A 19,305-nucleotide genomic window follows, 5' to 3' on the forward strand; every position below is an offset into this window, starting at 1 on the left:
GTTTGCATCATTTTGTTGAGAATGTCTAAGCTTTTATAGTAGGAGGGTTTTGAGTTTTTGTAGTTGACCATGTTGCCCCAACACAAAGTCAGCAGGGTTGTTTCAATCTGGGGTCCTTCGGTGATTCTGAGGAGTTAGCAACACTGAGGGGCAACCCACTGTGTTGGCTCTTAGTCTTTGTCCTGCTTTCAGCAGAGAGGGTTTGCTTTTTTTCTGTTTTATACACAGGGCTTCTGAATATGAACTGGTTGCACATAAAGGTTCAGTATTTTATTTTTTTTCAAAGATTTTATTTAGTTATTTGTCAGAGAGAGATAGGAAATTGCATACACAACCAGGGGGAGCAGCAGACATAGGGAGAAGCAGGCTCCCCGCTGAGCAAGGAGCCCGAAGTAGGACTTGGTCCCAGGACCCTGGAATCATGACATAAGCCAAAGGCAGACACTTAACTGACTGAGCCACCCAGGCACCCAAGGTTCAGTATTTTAAAATAAAGTTTTAAAATCCTGCCTTAAACTTTGTAATAGAAAACATTGAGGTGTGGCATGAAGAACATTGATGTCATTGCTGAATGGCATGGACATCTAATAAATTCCAAACTGCTACAATCATTCTACAAACAACCGTCCACACTCTGTATGTTACTGAACAGGAATCACTCAAAACTTGAGATGGAGTTGAGGAAGTCACACTTCCCCAGGGAGTAAACTGCTCCAGGAATAGAGTGAGCAAGGCCAGAGGCTCATTATCTCTGTGAACTAGGAAAAGTTCCTTCATTAATGTTGGAAACAGTGGGGACCTTATTCTAGGAAGAATCAATAATGCATGTGGTTACTTAAGCTGTAAAAAGAGTTCATATCCTGTATTCTTTCAAAGTCTGTCTTCAAGGGACTAAAACCAGGATGGCAAGAATTCCTCCAGTCCCCAAAATCTCCCAGTAAGGTGGAATATTGGTGGTAGGGGCCCTGCCCTAAATAAAGAATAGCAGATAAAGGCCTCTTTCTCTCGGTCCCATATTGAACTCGAGGTGGAAGAGGCAAGTCCGGTCTCAAAATGGAGGTAAAACCGCCGCCCAGTCGCCCACAGCCCGACTCTGGCCGTCGCCGCCGCTGCCGGGGGGGAGGAGGGCCATGATTCAAAGGAACCAGAGCAGTTGAGAAAACTGTTTATTGGTGGTTTGAGCTTTGAAACTACAGATGATAGTTTAAGAGAACATTTTGAAAAATGGGGTACACTTACAGATTGTGTGGTGATGAGAGACCCCCAAACAAAACGTTCCAGGGGTTTTGGTTTTGTGACTTACTCTTGTGTTGAAGAGGTGGATGCAGCAATGTGTGCCCGACCACACAAGGTTGATGGGCGTGTAGTGGAACCAAAGAGAGCTGTTTCTAGAGAGGATTCTGTAAAGCCTGGTGCCCATCTAACAGTGAAGAAAATTTTTGTTGGTGGTATTAAAGAAGATACAGAAGAGTATAATTTGAGAGACTACTTTGAAAAGTATGGCAAGATTGAAACCATAGAAGTTATGGAAGACAGGCAGAGTGGAAAAAAGAGAGGATTTGCTTTTGTAACTTTTGATGATCATGATACAGTTGATAAAATTGTTGTTCAGAAATACCACACTATTAATGGGCATAATTGTGAAGTGAAAAAGGCCCTTTCTAAACAAGAAATGCAGTCTGCTGGATCACAAAGAGGTCATGGAGGTGGATCTGGCAACTTCATGGGTCGTGGAGGGAACTTTGGAGGTGGTGGTAACTTTGGCAGTGGTGGTAACTTTGGCCGTGGTGGAAACTTTGGTGGAAGAGGAGGCTACGGTGGTGGTGGTGGTGGTGGCAGCAGAGGTAGTTATGGAGGAGGTGATGGTGGATATAATGGATTTGGAGGTGATGGTGGCAACTATGGTGGTGGTCCTGGTTACAGTAGTAGAGGAGGCTATGGTGGTGGTGGACCAGGATATGGAAACCAAGGAGGTGGATATGGAGGTGGTGTTGGAGGATATGATGGTTACAATGAAGGAGGAAATTTTGGAGGTGGTAACTATGGTGGTGGTGGGAACTATAATGATTTTGGAAATTATAGTGGACAACAGCAATCAAATTATGGACCCATGAAGGGGGGCAGTTTTGGTGGAAGAAGCTCAGGCAGTTCCTATGGTGGTGGTTATGGCTCTGGTGGTGGAAGTGGTGGATATGGTAGCAGAAGGTTCTAAAAAATTTTCAGAAGAAAAGGGCTACAGTTCTTAGCAGGAGAGAGAGCGAGGAGCTGTTAGGAAAGCTGCAGGTTACTTTGAGACAGTCGTCCCAAATGCATTAGAAGAACTGTAAAAATCTGCCATAGAAGGAATGATGGTCCACAGTCAGAAAAGTTACTGCAGCTTAAACAGGAAACCCTTCTTGTTCAGGACTGTCATAGCCACAGTTTGCAAAAAGTGCAGCTATTGATTAATGCAATGTAGTGTCAATTAGATGTACATTCCTGAAGTCTTTTATCTGTTGTAGCTTTGTCTTTTTCTTTTTCTTTTCATTACATCAGGTATATTGTCCTGTAAATTGTGGTAGTGGTACCAGGAATAAAAAATTAAGGAATTTTTAACTTTTCAAAAAAAAAAAAAAGAATAGCAGATAAAACAGAACAAACATGGGGGTGTGGAAAGTTTGGTAAAATAAGGGGGGGAAAAAAGGTGAAAGTGTAGAGAAGAGAGGAGATGGCCTCAAAAGAGAGAACAAAAAGAAGTGCTAACATGGACAAAATCATCACATGTTGAGTGTGATGTGCTGTATGTCTTAAGACAGAGACTTGCTGGAACCAGTTGAACAGCGGGCACCAGCTAATGTACAAGTGTAAATACTTCCTCTGTCTGCAAGTCTGATTAATACCTGCCTTGTGTACCTCTAGTGAAACTCCCTTTTGCTTTCTGTGGTTACACTGGATTGGCCCTCACTCTTGTCCCTTTTCACACCAAAGCAAGCCCTAAACAATGCTGAAGCATTAGATATGCTCTTTCTTCTGTCAGTGACACTTTTCTACTTGGACGACTTCTTTACTTAGAATGTTACTTGCTCGCAGATGTTGTCCATGTTCTTCAATACACACCTCCGTGCAAAGCTAAAATAGGTTCCCCTTTGACAAGCTTTCTTGGCCCTTTGTAGCTTTTCTTTAACACCCTTACCATAAGAGTAGTGACATAATTGTTCTCCTCATTTAAAAAAAAAAAAAATGTATCTTTCTCCTTCCTAGATGTATATTCCATGAAGGTAGGGAGATCTGTTTTCAGTATCTAGGACAGTTCTGGGCACCCAGCGATATTTCTTGGGGAAATGAATGAAAAGATGAAAGAGTGGAAAACACATTTTTAAACATGAAATACAATTAGTCTTGTAATAAAGTACTTCATGGAGTCAACTTTTAATTCCCCAAAAGACTACCAGAAAAGTCTATTGATCAAGAAAAACTAAGCTTATTAGATTTTGTGCAGAAAAGGACACAGAGACTTAATAGTGTCTCAAAATAGAAATATATAAGGTTTGGGGGCCTAGGATGGATGAATTAAGGGTAGGTCTTGCAAGATAGAAACTCATTGGAATTGGACAGAGATTGTAACAGAACACTTTTAGATTGATGTGTGCAGCAAGGAGAGGGTCTTGAAGTAATTCCTGATAAGTAGGGTATCTATCTTGAAAAATGAGCTGTTTATTTGGTTCACTGTCTTATCTACCAGGTGCAGATATTTCCTAGAGCAAGCAGTTAAATTATTTTTATTTTAAATTATTTTCTTTATTCTTAACATTGTTTAACAAAGAAACAGGTAAGTATACATCCTAGAGTTGTTCAATCCCGCGAGAGGAAAGTTTGCCTGTTTCCAGGATTGTAAACAAAGGGACTGGGAACTATTTTGGTTTAAATGCTGAGTCCTCCCTTTCAGTTATACTTTGGTCCGAGCTCAAGGACAGGCCATACTTATCTAAAGGTTTGATTGATCCAGATTTCCACCCACTGTTCAACTATTGTGTTATCATATAGAGCTTCAGATATTGAAAAGCATCAGATTCTTTTATTCTTTTTTGCTGGAAGACTGTCATATCATTTGATGGGACAGTGGCTTCACACGGGCACCTCAGAACAACTGCTAAGAAGATTATAACCACTTTGTGCAGACCGCTTTTCAGCCTGGAGCCAAAGGGCTCAAACCAAGAGTAGAGATACTATCCCTAATTGGTAGAGCACACAGAGTCACATCTGGGGTATTAGATAACGTATCTAATTTCATCTCTTTCTTTCTTTATGCTTACTGTCCACGAAGGACATTCACTCCTTTCAGCCCTACCTCTGAAAACAAAACTACAAAGAATCCAAGAATCTGTGTTTATGTTTGCTCGGTTATCCATATTTAAAACGCTTTGGCCTTGAGGATTGCCTCTGAAGGTAAATATCGAGGGAAGGGAGAGAAGTTAGAAGGAAAGGAAGTTTGCCTTTTGAGAACCTCATAGGTGCTGGCACAGCAAGCAGTCTTGTGAGTTCTCACAATAAAACCTTAAGGTGTAGGAAAAGGGAGTAATTTGCTAAAAATGGGATAAGTAATAAATACTGAATACTGGATGTAAATAGGGATTCCCTCCAATTCCAGAGTCCATGTTCAATCTCCCATTTTGTACACACTCACTTTGAGGCATAACAAGGAATGCAATGAAGTTAACACTATATATTTTTCTATTAATATAGTTATATCACTCTCACGTGATATTTATCTTTTGAAGGATAAATGAGCTTGGGTTTTTCCTGGAGACATTGGGAAGCCATACGATGGGTTAGGAAAGGACTCACAGGATTAATTTTTGTCATGAGTGGAATGCTAGCAAACACAGCTGGAGTCACAGAGATCCCTGTTTATAAACCATAGAGGGTTAAAAATAAATGTCTCCTTAGAGATGAGGGTATCTGCATAGATCCACTGTCAGATGGGAAGGGCTGTTGTTTTCCAACTTTAAGAAGGATGCATAATTTAGGCCAAGATAATCACCAGTGATGCATACAGCAGAGATTAATTTGAAAATTTAATATCAAAAGATTGGAGGACTTGCTTATGAAGCCACAGCTTCTAAATTATATTGAGGCATTGGTTGGTAACAAGTGCTCAGGAACCTCAATGTGCAGAAGAATATTAAAAGATACCACATGTCCTCTAATTAAAATCACAGCAAAATGGAGTAATGATTGCAGATATGATATTAGCAAAGGGTAGGGGGAGGACTGCAGAGCAGTGCCAGGATGCCAACAGGGGCTGGAAACCATGGCCTCCGTGGGGAGAGGCCTTTCTCCAAATTGCAGTAAAATCCCTGGAAATTAGCAGGAGCCAGAGGGAAAGCTAATGCTCATTGCTGGCATTATAGGAAATGAAAATGTTGCTCTATCACACAGGATTTGGACAAAGGTTTGGTCTGTTTGTTCAGAGCAAAGTGACAACTGGGAGCAATTAAAAACCAAGCCTGAGTTTGCAAGTGACTCACACCCAACAATAGCATCAGATGTTCCCAAACACTTGACGCTTTAGGAATTTCTGGTTTGGTTTATAGTATTGTCTTTCTTTGTTTGCTTGCTTGTTTTCTTCGTGATTTTTTTTTTTTCCTTTTGAGGAGAAGGTTAGTAGGACAAAGCTAGCAAAATGGACAGTTTCCATTCATTCCTAACAGGATAACATCAGGTCTATTCAAGAAGTCTGGCAGAACTTTTATATACAAATCTTTCCATGAAGTTGACATAAGAAAGTGTGTCATTAAGAATATATCCAGCATTTTAGAGGCAAGGGCTTCTAAAGCAGTGGTATACATTTGAGATGAAGTCAGACTGTGAGCCTATTTGATAGTTTCTTTTCAATTTGGGGAAAGCTGGTTGGAATTAGCAGGAACCATAATGGCAAATGAGACAATACAAAGGCAAATGATAATAATCATTCTCTCTTCATCATACCAACCCTATTAAACCCTCCTAACCAGACCCTACTCCTCTGTAGGTTGTACTTCTCAGGTCCTAACGAAAAAATGGAGTGAAGGGGAGATATTCCGATATATTGCATAGATGCTGTTACCTCCCATTTGGCGCTCACAGCAGACATCACTAATCTATCACAGCACTCTTTCCTGTGACTCCAGAAACATGCTCAGAAGCCTCAATAGAGGGTTCTAAAAATCACTGTTCATCTTTACAGATGACATGCATGCAAAGTTCCAGCTACATGCTAGGGAAATCCTGGAAATTTAGTAGATTCCCAAATATGGAAAGATTAACCATCAGAAGTCAAGGGCTTCTATTTCCTCTCTGCTTGCTGGTCTTGCAGTTTTGAACAATAGTACCTCTTTGATACTCAGTTGCTTCATTTGTCAAATAAAAGTAACATGTAATACTTTTGCAAATGACATACTGACAAAATTCAATAGTTGAATATTTTGTGAGTCATGCAATGATATGAAAGTAACGTCTACTATTGGTATTAAAATCTGGTAATCACTAAGTCTCAATTGTTTGACACACAGCTGCAACAGAATGGCTGGCAATCACATCTTTGGCCCAACTTCTGTTACCTTGCTTTATACTACATTTTCTACTTCAGTTGCCCTCAAACTTGAATAGCCATCAAGAATCTTCTAGGAGGGGGCTTCCTCAAACACAGAGTGCTGGACCCGACCCCCAGAATTCCTGATCCAGAAGAAGGGAGGGAATAAGACCCAAGAATTTACAGTTCTAACAAGTTCCTAGGTGACTTTGATGTTGCAGGTCCCAGGACAATACTTTGGGAGCCACTGCTTCTAAGATCATGTAGAATTAAATTCTATATTAGAATGCTTAGCTCAGGGGCACCTGGGTGGCCCAGTGGATTAAGCCTCTGCCTTCGGCTCAGGTCATGATCTCAGGGTCCTGGGATCAAGTCCTGCATCAGGCTCTGCTCAGCGGAGAGCCTGCTTCCTCTCTTTCTCTCTGCCTGATCTCTGCCAAATAAACAAATAACAATCTTTAAAATTAAAAAAATAAAATGCTTAGCTCATTTCCCATATCTTCCAGGTGTCATCTGCAATGAATCTAACCTAAGAGATCTTCCATTTTCCAGAGCTGCTACCACAGAGAGTTTTCTACTTTCCTGTTAGGTTTTGCATCTTTATATTTTTCAGGAAGCACCTTTTTGTTGGTGGATGCCTCACATTCCTGGAGAGACTAGGAAGTTCCCCAGGGTTTTGGATTTATGAACATTTATATCTTTCTCTATTGCTAGTGATACTGGACTAAGCATCCACCTGCTTTCTTGCTCCCAGAGTACACCCCTGAAAACATCTCATGGGTGCTTCTTAAGATACCTTGGGTTGCTGCCTGAAGAGTGCTAAGGAATACCTCCCAGGCATCCTTTTCCCCTAGCCACTGCACCTGCCACAACATTGCTTCTTTGTCCCAGAGAACTTAACCTTCCCCTAGACACAACTACCTTTTGTTGGTGACCCTTCTGCTACCATCACTCTGCCCTCAGGGGAAGAGAAAGGCCCCCAAATTCCAGGCTGCTTTTCCTTGAAAGCCCCTTAATGAGTCCTGGCCTTTCCTTAATTTTCTGTAGTAGAGAGATAAGGCTATGTTGTAACTGGAGGTCTGTCTAAAGGACAATGCATATAGAAAGAAGTAGCCACAGAGATTAATTTGCAATTATAGCCCAGGCCTGAACCCACACTATGGTCCTGATATTCTGACTTGTCCTTAGTGATCTTCTTCATGGCCATCCCTGCCATGGGAAGAAATCCAGTTTTCCCTGCAGTTTGGGCTCCTAGATCCAAAGAACCCACCCACCTCCCCACAACCAACCCAACCTCTTGCGTCCTTCTGTTCCTGTCTCCACCTCTCCAGGACTCTCTGAGAGTGGAGATAGCCAGTTCATCCAGGGAAAGCCTTGTCACAACCAAAAAGGAACAGTCTGGTTCCAGGGCCCTAGTGATCATAATCATACAGTAGCTGGACCTCAGTATGTTCCTAGGTACCTATCAATTAGTCTTAAACAAACAAAAAAACCCCTATTTTTTCTTAAAATTTCAATGGTTCCATTCTGTTTTAAGTTTCTATTTATCCAAAATTCAAAATACCACATGGTATAGTGTCACCTACAGTTACCTTATTACATATGTAGAGGAGTATTGGGGACGTATTAATAAACAGATGCATATAAATAAGTGCGTATGAATTTGACCTCTTAGTCTGCGTCTAAAGGCCACTGTGACCTGGGCAGCACATTCATTGCTCCAACAGAGCTGGAGACTCCTCAGCCTCTCCGCTGCTTGTAATGACATTTCTCTTCCCATTTCGTGAACCCCCACTGCATCCAGGTACTTTGGCAACAGATGAAAGTCCTTGAGTCTATTTGTCCACACAATAGGCCATCCTTCTATCAATTCCCTCCCCTCCTGAATAATTCTGTGCTTTACATCTGCCCATGTTTTTACCCAGGCCCCTGCAGGTGCTTGCTTTGAAGGCCCTGCCTTGAGCAAAGATCACCAGTTTGAAACAACGCAGTTTGTCCCCATTGCTTATTTGTGAAGATGAGCCCGTCCATCTGTCCCTGTGCCACAGACCCTGGGTGGCAAAAAGTAATAAAAGAAAACCACTCTTTGACAGCCCTCCTGGCATAATGCCGGCATGAGCAGAGGTTATTATCTTGTAATGTCACTGCTATTTCCAACGGCCCCCGATGGATCTGCTGACTGGCGAGACAAAGGGGGAGACACTGTTAACACAGTCCCTGTGCTTTGTAAGGAGCAGCTTTGTGCCCGGCTTTCAGAGTGGCTTTTACTGCCTATTGATTGGTGTTTTGACTGCAAGTTGACGCCCCTTCTCCCTCTGAAGTTGTCACTGGTGTATTTATTTAATAAATTCCGTCTTGAGCCAGGACTACGGCAGGGCTGACTTGGTTTCCATGCTTCTGGACGGACTGGGGAGAAAAACAGCCGAAAAGTGTGAACACGTTTGCAAGTCCCTGGTCTGCCACTAAATTGCCGTATGACCTTGGATGAATCCCTTCCCCCTCTGAGCCTCGCGTCCTCCCTTTACATCCCAAGTCTGACCCAAGAGGGGTTGATTCTGTGATTCTTATTTCAAGACGTCCAGCTCCCGTGGGTTGCAGCATGAACTGCTTGAGAAAGTCCCCAAAAGAGCAGCCAAGGGCTTGCGATGTATATTCTAATACCAGTAGCCAGAGGAACAGAGCCGCCCCCTCCCCGGGTTTTCCTCTTTAGGGGTGATATGCCAGAATGAGAAACAAAATTACTGTGTCTGTTCAGCAAATTCCTCCTGACAAAATCTTTAAGCGTTGACAAGAGTAATATACTGAAAATTAGTTTAGAAGTGTTTCAAGTTTCAAAAATCAATCAAAATCAAATTAGGTTCTGAAGACGCTGTCTGTTGAGTTTTAGGAAAAAATAAAGATTCGCTTCAGCAACTCGGGAAAGTGGCTTTGACCCCAAAGGAGGTGACTCGCACACAGAAAGCGAGTGTCCTTCCCTACATCTCTCTGTTAGGCCCTCTCCAAGGACTCGGCTGAGTATCCCTGTGTTCAGTCATTCCAGGCATTTGTAAATAACTCACCAGCTGACCTACATTTTAATCCCATTTCTTTCCCTTCTATCTCCCAAACCCCAAGTCCCATCCAAAGCTAAATAAGGGGGAAAAAATAAGTAAATAAATTAGTTTTCTCCTTCGGAATGGTAAAAGTGGTGGTGGTGAGGAGAAAAAGGAATTAATAACTGAAAACTCCCCTAATTTGGTCTGATGGCCAACTGCAAAAGAGCAGATGGTAGAAAAAGCGCCAAACTAAGGATACAGGAAGGCAGGCCTCTGCGGGAGCACCCAAGAGTCAGGAGTTCCCGTTTGGCTTCATTTCTTCTCCAGATACATAGCTCACAAGTTCAGGTCTTCCCCAGCCCGGAGGACAACAGTGATGACGTCGATGTCTCTGCTCAAACCAGGCTGGCAGCTACCCTCACCACGAAGAGGCCTCCTGTCTTCTCGTTCCTGCTTGTCAATGCCTGAAGCTGCCATCACGGACAGGCCCCTTGGAAGGCATCAGTGCCAGGCTACGATGTTATTAGCCAGTGTTTCCAAGTCTTTCATGCTCTGTGTGGAAATGAGACAATGGCTTCCTCCTGCTCTCCGTAGACAGGGCCATAAACATCTCTGCTTGGACCTAGAATCCCTTTGTTCACAAAATACATTATTAAAACATTAAATCCAGTTTCTGGCAAAGCCCCTCCAATCATCAAGGCTTAGACCCAGACAAGAGGCTGACTGTGTGTGTGTGTGTGTGTGTGTGTGTGTGTGTGCGCGCTGTGAGGGACTATACCTGACGCTGTGTTTTGTCATTATTTCTTAACTAATCTCAAAGCTTATCTTTGGACATCTTAGCATGGATTATCTCCTCAATTATATCCCTATTATTAATGGGTGGGGGTACTTGTCAATAAATACCACATAGGCATCTGGAAAATTCAATGTATATAGACAAAGCTAAAAGTTATAGTTAAATCCATATCTGAATAAAAATACTGTAAAAATATTGTTATGTTTCTCAATTTTTTTTTTTTTTTAAGAGACAGAGCACACCCAAGTGTTGGGGGAGAGGCAGAAATAGGAGAGAGAATTTCAAGTGGACTCCATACTCAGTGTGGAGCTTGCTATAGGGTTCGACCTAGGGCTGTCTCATGACCCTGACATCATGACCAGAGCTGAAATCAAGAGTGGAACACTTAACTGGCTGAGCCACCCAGGCGCCCCCTCTATGGTTGTTTTCTGTGCGTATGATGCAATTGTATTTTCCTGGTTAAAATTGTTGTTAGTATAGTCTGCTTTAAAACCTCTTTTCTCTTTTATTTTTTTTTTCAACACTTAAGTTATACCATGGGAGGATTTTTCTTCTATATGTTTTGAATTTTCTTGTAAGACATGATTTTTAATGGCTTCACAATAGTCTACTGTATTGATATACTCCAATGTTTAATTTTCTCTTCTTTGACATTTGGGGTTTTTTATTTTGTTTTGTTTGTTTGTCAAGAGAGATTGCGTGCACACTACTGAGGGAGGACGAGGACAGAGAGAAAGGAAGAGAAAACTCCACACCCAGGCACAGCCAGATGTGGGGCTCAATCTCATGACCCTGAGATCATGACCTGAGCCAAAATCAAGAGTCAGACACTTAACCAACAGAGACACCTAGGCTCCCCTGACGTTTGGGGTTTTAAAAATGTCTTTATTAATTCTAAAAAAAAATATGCCATAACAGCCTTAGGCATTTAGTACATATTTTAAGAAATATTAGGATAGGGGTACCGGGCTGGCTCAGTTGGTTAAGCATCTGCCTTCCGCTCAGGTCATGATTTCAAGGTTCTGGGATCAACTCCTGTGTGGGGTTCCAATGCTCAGCTGCATCTTTTTCTCACTCACCTCTGTGCACGTGTTCTCTCACTCTCTCTCTCTCATAAATAAATAAATAATTAAATATTTTAAAAAAGAAAATAATAAATATTAAGATATATATGTGCATGTATATAGACACATGTATCTATGCCATATCTATCTAAATATCTACCTACCACCTATTTATCTATTTTCTATCTGTCTGTATCGATGCCATTCAGGTGAGTGCCAATTTCAGAGCACCCTCCCTTTTCTTACTTTCAGGTACTTCTTGAAAGCAATGAGAAAAGGGAAGGCTTCGTTCACTTCTAATAGATTTTCATAAATAAATTACTTTATTAAATTACAAAACAGGACAAGAGTACAGTTTTTTCTAAAATTGAAAGCCAGGAATCATTCTGATTCTTCCATCTCCTTCTCTCCTGACATCCAGTGGACCATTTTGTCCTCTCTGCACCGCCTTCACAGGGTACCCCTCAGCTTTCCTCCTCCTCCCACCCATCTGAGACTAGTTCAGGCACCGTGTGTGCTCTCCTGAGTTACCTAAATTGCTTCTTGTAAGGGCTTATTGCCTACAATCTTTTTTTTTAATCCAACATTTCCCATGGGTTTTCCATGGAGCACTGGTCCCCATGGGATGAGGAAGAGAAATTCCATGACAAATAAAATTATAAAAACTCACCTGTGTTCTCTATGCTCTCTCTTTTTGAGATTAGATGTTCTGGGAAGTCCTATAATTAAATAATCAAAAGAGAAAATAATCAATAAAAATCTTAATTAGCTTGGTGGAAACTGAAATTTACTAACCTTAATTCGTTCATTTTTTTCAGCAAATATTTGTTGTATAATTATAATGTATGATAGTATTTTGTGTGTGTGTGTGTGTGTGTGTGTGTGTAGGTATGAACTTATATATGAGAACACCTTTTAATCACCAGTTGAACTTATGCCTTAATATATTTTGGGGGTACTTTTATGTTCCATCTTTCACACAGCTGGTGAAGTAATTTTCTTAAGACTAGTTAAAATTATACTTCTAAACCTTAGAAAGAAGTTAAAAAGAGAGTTAAACTCTTTAAGAGAGTTACCTTTTTAAAAACTCTTAAAAGAGAGAGCTCTCCAGGATAGTGTAAACTCCATACCCCTAACCAAGCTTTCGAGACCCTTCATAGTTTGTCTTAATCACAGTTTCTCAGACTCCAGTTGCTCTCCCAAATCACTAGAACATCCAACCATATCAGAGTTCTCTTTCTTCCCTGAAACTGCCATAGATTTTTTATCTTCTCATGCCTTGACTTCTGCCGTTTCTTCTGTTGATGTTCTCCTAGTGGTGACATCTGATTTACCTCCAAAAGCAAATATCAGAAACTTGCAGACTCTTTTCCACCTTCTCCAATGGTCACTTCTTTCTTATCTTTCAAATTCCAACTAAAATGGCATATCTATGACGCATTTTCTAATGCCCTGGGAAAAAACTACTCATTCTTCCTTAATAGGTTCCAGATTGGCAGGCCAATAAGCATCAACCTCCTATTTTATGATGAGAAAACTAAGGTCTGAAGAGAGATTTCCCGAAAAGGTGGACTAAGCAGGGAGAATAGCACATTTACCTGTTGGCACAGTTGTGGGTTCTCTGCATACTTTGTGGTCTTTGCTGACCTCCTAATTACATGTCAAGGAGATCAGAGATGAGAGAATGGAGGGCTGAGGAAGTAAGTGTCTAGGGACTGCGTGGAATCGCAAAGAGGATGAACACTTAGCTCAGACATAGGAGGCATTAGCTAAATCCTGAGGTTGTTTATGACCATCAGAATTATGCCTGGCATGCTCAGTTCAGATTTTCAGGGATTTAGGTTTTAACTGGCAAAGGAGGTTGTTTAAACCCAGAAAATGGGAAGGGGAAAACAGAGAGAAAGCCAGGCTAATCAGAAGCTATTAAGCTCATAAAAAAGTGTTGGCTTGAGTTACAGTTTGAGGGGAAAATGTTAGTTTCAGCTCACTATTCAGCAACTACTGCCCTTTTGGGTCTCCAAATTAGCTGTTGACTGACTCCTTTAAGCCAAGAATTAAAATTTTCCAGGCTCTGACAAGCTATGAGGATCCTGGGATATGCTTGATAAATACTGTTTTTAATAGCCTACATTTTATTGACATGTAACATGTTGAAAGATTTTGCATCCGTCTGCTTGTTTGCTAGGATACCTGTCATTATACCCATTTTTGGAGAGTGAAAAAATGAAATACAGACATGGTAAGTAATTCCCTGGCATTGACATAAGCAGGAGGGGCAGTGTTAGGACTTGAACCCAAATATTCTAAATTCTAGTGATACAGAGAGGGCTCTCTTAGCAGAGTGACTTAAGGAGATCGTGAGTCAGCAGCTATTTCTCAGTTTTTAGAACTTCTCAGGCATTGAGGGAGCAGAGGCATCTATGAGACACAGAGAGAAGAGGGATAGTATGGGGGGGGGTTGCAGCTCCCACTGCCAGGCTACACACAAGTTTTGCAGACAGCAAACTTCTGGGCAGAGGGCAGGGGCCAAAACCTCTCCCCACCAGCTTGCTGTCTCCTCTTCTCTGACTCTTGAATCTTGCACTTTTTATCAGGAATGATGGTTGTTATTTCTGTTACCTGTATGATGGTCTAATATTTTCCAGTCACTGGTGCTAAGATAAATTGGACTAGGATAGAATGGGTTTAATGTAAGACTTGAGTTGCTATTAACTATAAGTTGTTAGTTGTTTTTTTTTTTAAACAATGATACTCATTCTCCATTTTAGCTTAAAAGACTATTATACATGTTCATTATCTAATTACTGATTTCACATATACTTATTGAAATTTTACTTTGTGTCAGACACTATGCAAAGCTCTGAGGTATAAAAAAAGACAAAGTTCCCTGTATTGAAGGAACACGGAGTGTGGCAGACATAGTAGTAAGGTCGGTCTTAACTTCTCCAAGGTATCCTGGAACTCTTTTTTTTTTTTTTTTCCTCTTTTTTTTTTTTTTAATTATTATTTTTTTTTATTTTATTTATTTTTATTTTTATTTTTTAATTTATTTCCAGCATAACAGTATTCATTATTTTTGCACCACACCCCGTGCTCCATGCAATCCGTGCCCTCTATAATACCCACCACCTGGTACCCCAACCTCCCACCCCCCGTCCCTTCAAAACCCTCAGATTGTTTTTCAGAGTCCATAGTCTCTCATGGTTCACCTCCCCTTCCAATTTCCCCCAACTCCCTTCTCCACTCTAAGTCCCCATGTCCTCCATGCTATTTGTTATGCTCCACAAATAAGTGAAACCATATGATAATTGACTCTCTCTGCTTGACTTATTTCACTCAGCATAATCTCTTCCAGTCCCGTACATGTTGCTACAAAAGTTGGGTATTCATCCTTTCTGATGGAGGCATAATACTCTATCCCCAGGGGTACAGGTCTGTGAATCACCAGGTTTACACACTTCACAGCACTCACCAAAGCACATACCCTCCCCAATGTCCATAATCCCACCCCCTTCTCCCAAACCCCCTCCCCCCAGCAACCCTCAGTTTGTTTTGTGAGATTAAAAGTCACTTATGGTTTGTCTCCCTCCCAATCCCATCTTGTTTCATTTATTCTTCTCCTACCCACTTAAGCCCCCATGTTGCATCACCACTTCCTCATATCAAGGAGATCATATGATAGTTGTCTTTCTCTGCTTGACTTATTTCGCTAAGCATGATACGCTCTAGTTCCATCCATGTTGTCGCAAATGGCAAGATTTCATTTCTTTTGATGGCTGCATAGTATTCCATTGTGTATATATACCACATCTTCTTGATCCATTCATCTGTTGATGGACATCTAGGTTCTTTCCATAGTTTGGCTATTGTGGACATTGCTGCTATAAACATTCGGGTGCATGTGCCCCTTTGGATCACTACGTTTGTATCCTTAGGGTAAATACCCAATAGTGCAATTGCTGGGTCATAGGGCAGTTCTATTTCCAACATTTTGAGGAACCTCCATGCTGTTTTCCAGAGTGGCTGCACCAGCTTGCATTCCCACCAACAGTGTAGGAGGGTTCCCCTTTCTCCGCATCCTCGCCAGCATCTGTCATTTCCTGACTTGTTTATTTTAGCCATTCTGACTGGTGTGAGGTGATATCTCATTGTGGTTTTGATTTGTATTTCCCTGATGCAGAGTGATATGGAGCACTTTTTCATGTGTCTGTTGGCCATCTGGATGTCTTCTTTGCAGAAATGTCTGTTCATGTCCTCTGCCCATTTCTTGATTGGATTATTTGTTCTTTGGGTGTTGAGTTTGCTAAGTTCTTTATAGATTCTGGACACTAGTCCTTTATCTGATATGTCATTTGCAAATATCTTCTCCCATTCTGTCAGTTGTCTTTTGATTTTGTTAACTGTTTCCTTTGCTGTGCAAAAGCTTTTGATCTTGATGAAATCCCAATAGTTCATTTTTGCCCTTGCTTCCCTTGCCTTTTGCATTGTTCCTAGGAAGATGTTGCTGCGGTTGAGGTCAAAGAGGTTGCTGACTGTGTTCTCCTCAAGGATTTTGATGGATTCCTTTCGCACATTGAGGTCCTTCATCCATTTTGAGTCTATTTTTTTTTTTTTTTTTTAAACTTCAACTTTTTTTTTTTTATTTCCAGCATAACAGTATTCATTATTTTTGCACCACACCCCGTGCTCCATGCAATCCGTGCCCTCTATAATACCCACCACCTGGTACCCCAACCTCCCACCCACCGTCCCTTCAAAACCCTCAGATTGTTTTTCAGAGTCCATAGTCTCTCATGGTTCACCTCCCCTTCCAATTTCCCCCAACTCCCTTCTCCACTCTAAGTCCCCATGTCCTCCATGCTATTTGTTATGCTCCACAAATAAGTGAAACCATATGATAATTGACTCTCTCTGCTTGACTTATTTCACTCAGCATAATCTCTTCCAGTCCCGTCCATGTTGCTATAAAAGTTGGGTATTCATCCTTTCTGATGGAGGCATAATACTCTATCCCCAGGGGTACAGGTCTGTGAATCACCAGGTTTACACACTTCATAGCACTCACCAAAGCACATACCCTCCCCAATGTCCATAATCCCACCCCCTTCTCCCAAACCCCCTCCCCCCAGCAACCCTCAGTTTGTTTTGTGAGATTAAAAGTCACTTATGGTTTGTCTACCTCCCAATCCCATCTTGTTTCCTTTATTCTTCTCCTACCCACTTAAGCCCCCATGTTGCATCACCACTTCCTCATATCAAGGAGATCATATGATAGTTGTCTTTCTCTGCTTGACTTATTTCGCTAAGCATGATACGCTCTAGTTCCATCCATGTTGTCGCAAATGGCAAGATTTCATTTCTTTTGATGGCTGCATAGTATTCCATTGTGTATATATACCACATCTTCTTGATCCATTCATCTGTTGATGGACATCTAGGTTCTTTCCATAGTTTGGCTATTGTGGACATTGCTGCTATAAACATTCGGGTGCACGTGCCCCTTTGGATCACTATGTTTGTATCCTTAGGGTAAATACCCAATAGTGCAATTGCTGGGTCATAGGGCAGTTCTATTTTCAACATTTTGAGGAACCTCCATGCTGTTTTCCAGAGTGGCTGCACCAGCTTGCATTCCCACCAACAGTGTAGGAGGGTTCCCCTTTCTCAGCATCCTCGCCAGCATCTGTCATTTCCTGACTTGTTGATTTTAGCCATTCTGACTGGTGTGAGGTGATATCTCATTGTGGTTTTGATTTGTATTTCCCTGATGCCGAGTGATATGGAGCACTTTTTCATGTGTCTGTTGGCCATCTGGATGTCTTCTTTGCAGAAATGTCTGTTCATGTCCTCTGCCCATTTCTTGATTGGATTATTTGTTCTTTGGGTGTTGAGTTTGCTAAGTTCTTTATAGATTCTGGACACTAGTCCTTTATCTGATATGTCATTTGCAAATATCTTCTCCCATTCTGTCAGTTGTCTTTTGATTTTGTTAACCGTTTCCTTTGCTGTGCAAAAGCTTTTGATCTTGATGAAATCCCAATAGTTCATTTTTGCCCTTGCTTCCCTTGCCTTTTGCGTTGTTCCTAGGAAGATGTTGCTGCGGTTGAGGTCAAAGAGGTTGCTGCCTGTGTTCTCCTCAAGGATTTTGATGGATTCCTTTCGCACATTGAGGTCCTTCATCCATTTTGAGTCTATTTTTGTGTGTGGTGTAAGGAAATGGTCCAATTTCATTTTTCTGCATGTGGCTGTCCAATTTTCCCAGCACCATTTATTGAAGAGGCTGTCTTTTTGCCATTGGACATTCTTTCCTGCTTTGTCGAAGATGAGTTGACCATAGAGTTGAGGGTCTATTTCTGGGCTCTCTATTCTGTTCCATTGATCTATGTGTCTGTTTTTGTGCCAGTACCATGCTGTCTTGATGACGACAGCTTTGTAATAGAGCTTGAAGTCCGGAATTGTGATGCCACCAACGTTGGCTTTCTTTTTCAATATCCCTTTGGCTATTCGAGGTCTTTTCTGGTTCCATACAAATTTTAGCATTATTTGTTCCATTTCTTTGAAAAAGATGGATGGTACTTTGATAGGAATTGCATTAAATGTGTAGATTGCTTTAGGTAGCATAGACATTTTCACAATATTTATTCTTCCAATCCAGGAGCATGGAACATTTTTCCATTTCTTTGTGTCTTCCTCAATTTCTTTCATGAGTACTTTATAGTTTTCTGAGTATAGATTCTGTGTCTCTTTGGTTAGGTTTATTCCTAGGTATCTTATGGTTTTGGGTGCAATTGTAAATGGGATTGACTCCTTAATTTCTCTTTCTTCTGTCTTGCTGTTGGTGTAGAGAAATGCAACTGATTTCTGTGCATTGATTTTATATCCTGACACTTTACTGAATTCCTGTATAAGTTCTAGCAGTTTTGGAGTGGAGTCTTTTGGGTTTTCCACATATAGTATCATATCATCTGCGAAGAGTGATAATTTGACTTCTTCTTTGCCGATTTGGATGCCTTTAATTTCCTTTTGTTGTCTGATTGCTGAGGCTAGGACCTCTAGTACTATGTTGAATAGCAGTGGTGATAATGGACATCCCTGCCGTGTTCCTGACCTTAGCGGAAAAGCTTTCAGTTTTTCTCCATTGAGAATGATATTTGCGGTGGGTTTTTCATAGATGGCTTTGATGATATTGAGGTATGTGCCCTCTATCCCTACACTTTGAAGAGTTTTGATCAGGAAGGGATGCTGTACTTTGTCAAATGCTTTTTCAGCATCTATTGAGAGTATCATATGGTTCTTGTTCTTTCTTTTATTGATGTGTTGTATCACATTGACTGATTTGCGGATGTTGAACCAACCTTGTAGCCCTGGAATAAATCCCACTTGGTCGTGGTGAATAATCTTTTTAATGTACTGTTGAATCCTATTGGCTAGTATTTTGTTGAGTATTTTCGCATCTGTGTTCATCAAGGATATCGGTCTATAGCTCTCTTTTTTGGTGGGATCCTTGTCTGGTTTTAGGATCAAGGTGATGCTGGCCTCATAAAATGAGTTTGGAAGTTTTCCTTCCATTTCTATTTTTTGGAACAGTTTCAGGAGAATAGGAATTAGTTCTTCTTTAAATGTTTGGTAGAATTCCCCCGGGAAGCCATCTGGCCCTGGGCTTTTGTTTGTTTGGAGATTTTTAATGACTGTTTCAATCTCCTTACTGGTTATGGGTCTGTTCAGGCTTTCTATTTCTTCCTGGTTCAGTTGTGGTAGTTTATATGTTTCTAGGAATGCATCCATTTCTTCCAGATTGTCAAATTTATTGGCGTAGAGTTGCTCATAATATGTTCTTATAATAGTTTGTATTTCTTTGGT

General features: G+C 41.1%; 1 pseudogene; it reads left to right on the top strand.

Annotated features, from left to right (window-relative positions):
- The first annotated feature begins 1,038 nt into the window (after positions 1-1,038).
- LOC116570832 lies at positions 1,039-2,285 on the top strand (annotated as a pseudogene).
- The last annotated feature ends 17,020 nt before the right edge of the window (positions 2,286-19,305 follow it).

This window comes from Mustela erminea, chromosome 12 (genome assembly GCF_009829155.1).
Source record: "Mustela erminea isolate mMusErm1 chromosome 12, mMusErm1.Pri, whole genome shotgun sequence".
In the NCBI taxonomy this organism is placed as follows: domain Eukaryota; kingdom Metazoa; phylum Chordata; class Mammalia; order Carnivora; family Mustelidae; genus Mustela; species Mustela erminea.